Genomic DNA, 4,344 nt, shown 5'->3' on the forward strand with positions numbered 1-4,344 from the left:
ACCTTTTTAGTACTCTTTTTTACATCAACCACAGAGTTGCCCATAAGCAGTGCTACAATTGCTATAACTAGTTTCTCACTTTCTTGTGTTACTAAATCAACACTAGTTCCATTTTAACTTTATTTTTTATTTTTTTGAGTTTTCCATCTTTTTTACATAGCTGAAAGTTGAGTTCTCATGATGGGCACATGATAGCCTTTTTGAAAGTTGAACCATGTACAACATGTACAGAAGTTTGTTGGGATGAAGCTATCATAGGACTACAACCCTAATGTATTTTTCATCATTTTTAATCGGGATAACATTTTTGGCCTTTTTCTGTTGTTTAACTTTTTGTTGCAAAAAAGAAGAAGCTAAGGTTGTTGGTACACAAAATGTGCATAGAAATGTCAGCCCAAATCAAGAAGTTCATGCAAGGTGTGGATGATACATCTCCAACATATCCATAATTTATGAAGTATTCATGTTGTTATATTATCATCTTGGATGTTTTATAATCATTTTATAGCAACTTCATATCATTTTTAGGGACTAACCTATTGACATAGTGTCCAATGCCAGTTGCTGCTTTTTTGCTTATTTTTTACATCATAGAAAATCAATAATAAACGGAGTCCAAACGCAGCGATACTTGGAGAATTTTTATGGACCAGAAGACACAACTTGGGCCAAAGAAGTACCAGGTGGGTTGTGCCCACCTCGATGGCCTCCCGCACCGCCTCTTCGTCCTATAAATTTCCAAATATTCCAAAAACCCTAGGGGAGTCGATAGATCAGAAGTTCCGTCGCCGCAAGCCTCTGTAGCCACGAAAACCAATCTAGATCCCGTTCCGGCACCCTGTCGGAGGGGGAAATCATCATCCGTGGCCATCTTCATCATCCCGACAGCCATCATGATGAGAAGGGAGTAGCCCACCATCGGGGCTGAGGGTTTGTACCAGTAGCTACGTGTTTAATCTCTCTCTCGTGTTCTTGAGATGTCACGATCTTGATGTATCGCGGGCTTTGTTAATATAGTTGGATCATATGGTGTTTTCCCCTTCCTATCTTGTTGTGAATTGAGTTTTCCCTTTGAGATGTTGTTTTTTTCGGATTGAATAATTTTATGGATTTGAGAACACTTAATGTATGTCTTGCTATGAATACCTGTGGTGACAATGGGGTATCATATTGATTCACTTGATATGTGTTTTGGCACTCAACTCGCGGATTCCTGAGGTGACATTGGGGTAATCTATGCATAGGGGTTGATGCATGTTCTCGTCTTTTGTTTCTCTAGTTGTAACGATCCGAACCCATGGGTTCCAAATCTTCTGAGCTTTCTGTGCTATCCCTGGATCAAAAGCTAGCACACCCAGTACAAATATGAATATGAAGCACAAACGTCATTTTATTACATCGAAGATCCAAAGTTCAATTTATTACAACTCTCTCAGCTGAAGGCTGAGTTACATAGCGGAAGCAAATAACATAATAATAATCCTGAGCCTATCAGTCGCCACAAGGCTAGTTGAGTGTAGCTCCGTAGCCCTATCTCGTCACTCATCATCTGCACATGACACGTACAGGTAAGTACTTTGAATGTACTCGCAAGTTGCAACAAGAGTGATAACAAATATTCATGCTGGGTTGGTGTCTAGGATTTATTTGCGAAAAGCCAATTTTTCTCCTAGAATATAAACAAAATAAATAAAACGAGTTTTGATAAACATTTTTTTAAACATAGAGTTTAAGTGAATACTTGGATATCCGCACCAAGATTCATAAAAAATAATTTTCTCCTTTAGGTTGAAGTAAAACACCCCACTGTGTTTAACTTCCACCTAACCCTTTATAAAATAGCTTTGAGAAAAGAGAGGGGAGATTCTTCTTCAGTCCAAGTCTTCAGTTGCTCAAAATTGCCCGTAACCGGGGGCACGGCTAATCGATTAGGTTAAACCCTCTGCAGAGGTCGTACACGTTCCCCACATGACACAACCAACCCCGTTTACCGTTACACACTTGGGTGTACGACTAGGAGGAGATTGTGACAAAGCCTTTCGTAACAGCCCCCTATACCTGACCAAGCCGCCCGCAACTTAGGCAATGAAAGCCCCTCTCTGATGGCGGTCTTGAGGTAAGGGTTTTCCAATAGTACTAAGCTAAGCCAGAGCCCATAGTAGCATGTGGCTGTACAAACCGTACTTGGAAGATCTCATTCCCCTGGACGACGGTCCCCACCAAAAACATGTGTGCAAGGCCCCAGTCGGGCGCATTCACTGCAAGACCCCGATGGGCGCAATCACTTGAAGACGCTCCCGTCATACCAGTCCGCCCAGGGAGTAGAAGTAAAAAAAATAGTTTTTGCTTTTTCAAAATATTTTCTAAATCATTGTTCCAAGGGAACAAGTTTGTAATTTTCAAAATATTTGGTCCACCCCCAACTACAAGCATGACTAAGCGTATAGTCCAATAGCATTGGATCCTAGGGCTTTACTACTAGCAAAATATTTCCAAAAACAACAATATAAAACCCTACACATGCATACTACTTGCTTTGAAAGTCAATGCAAAATTAAACACGGGATAAATATGGTCAAGGTTGCAACTTGCCTTCTGACTCACAGCAACACGGTTCTACCTCCTCGTAGAATTCGCCTTCGCACTCGTCGCAATCTAATGCAACAAAGTACTTAAGTAAGTCACTCCACATATCAAACATTAACATAACAAGTGATCAAGAAAAACCATCCAACACACAATTCATGTCAAACAACCCTAGCCAGTATATCCATATGATTCGAGTTTATGCACTTTGATCGGTTCCTATGTATGGTTTATAGTTCATGTTAATAAACTAATTAATAATCCTATAACTCTAAATTTTTATGACGACAACAACTAACCAGAAAGGTTTTCTACGGATAAATTTAATGGTTTTAACAATGAAACAAATTTTAGTTTAACGAGTTTATTAAACGATAATCAAAGGAGGTCAAAATTATGTATTGTGCTAAAACAGTAACTAAACCTTACTAAAAAATATTCTATGAGTTCTAGCAGATTGGTATGATTCCAAGGACCAATTTTCATATGTAAAACTTGTTCATATCACTCGCAGAATAAAAGATTCAGTAAAAATACTCAAATTATCATTTAAATCAAAACGAAATTTTAATTAGCGTAAAAGTGAGATTTCAATATTTTATAATAAACTAAAGGTCCTCAGCTATCCAGGGATATCTTATTTGTCAAATTTGGATAAGCGGTTTAAAAGGTGTGATTTTTCTAAGTTGGACTAAATTTCTGGAAAAGAAGCGAGGTAAGAAAAAGAGTCGCCACATGGCAGAATTCTATAGGCTAATACTATGTCGTTTTTTTTTTACAGAAAGAGGGCTGGCCTCACCGGAGGAGTTGGCCGGCGATGGACAACAAACTTGGCGTGCTCTCGCTCGATGATGCGGATGTCTTCGGCAACGAAAGAGAGGTGGACGGAGTAGAGGAAGTCGAGGAAAACTTGCTGAACACCAAAACGCGCTTGGAACCGTCCTCTGGTGACCGTGATGCGTCGCCGGAGTTGGGCGGAGCTCCGACCAGATGCGTACTCCGGCTTAGTAAAACAAAGAATCAACATGTTAGGATGGTGCCCAAGGTCGAGATATGAAGGATGGAAGAGTTAGAATGTCTGCTTCACCTCGGACTCGCCGGAACCTTGCCCGAACAGCACCAGCGTCACGCAACTCCGGTGAGCAATTCACGACGATGGGTAGGGGTATAAGCTCCCGAAGGAGAGGGGTTCGGGCAAGGAGGGAGTTGTGAGGGGACGGGGCCTTTTATAGGATGCAGGGGAGGTCGGAACGTTGCAGGGCGTCGTCGGAATTATGGCGTCTTCATGGCGGCTGTTTCCGGTGTTCTAATGGCCATTAGGGCGCGGTTTAGTGCGGGTAACGGAAGAGTAGAAGTTAGGGCAGAGTGGGGGTCCGTTCAGAGCGGATTTGGGGCGAGGTAGAGGAGGGGAGGGGTCGGGCGCGAGTGGGGTGCGGGCGCTGGCTCGTTGCCTGAGTCTGACGAGAGGTTGAGGACGACCGGGGTCATGAAGAGATTGAAGAAAAAGGAGGGAGAGAAAAAAACAAAAGAGAAAAGGACCTGGGCCGTTGCTGCGTGCATTGTAGGTCCAACTCGTAGCGTTGTGCTCGTATGCGTAGCTAGCTTAGGAAATAAGAGTGGCTTAAGCCCCGTGAGCTAATTAGATTAGGATTACTATAATAATGTACTAAGTGTAGGAAAGTTAAAGGAAACATAAAATAACAATTTCACAGAACAAACTTATTAGTTGGGGTCTAGAAAAAAAACTACGCACTTAGC

The 4,344-nt window shown here is 41.7% G+C and overlaps 1 long non-coding RNA gene across 1 annotated transcript; it reads right to left on the reverse strand.

The window, feature by feature from the left end:
* Positions 1-2,592: 2,592 nt before the first annotated feature.
* Positions 2,593-4,074, reverse strand: LOC123107776 (uncharacterized). Its single transcript, XR_006451748.1, has 3 exons — positions 3,674-4,074; positions 3,386-3,589; positions 2,593-2,655 (listed from the first exon to the last, which is right to left on the reverse strand). It is a non-coding gene; the product is annotated as an uncharacterized lncRNA (long non-coding RNA).
* Between the last annotated feature and the right edge of the window lie 270 nt (positions 4,075-4,344).

This window comes from Triticum aestivum, chromosome 5A (assembly GCF_018294505.1).
Source record: "Triticum aestivum cultivar Chinese Spring chromosome 5A, IWGSC CS RefSeq v2.1, whole genome shotgun sequence".
NCBI classification, from domain to species: Eukaryota; Viridiplantae; Streptophyta; class Magnoliopsida; order Poales; family Poaceae; genus Triticum; species Triticum aestivum.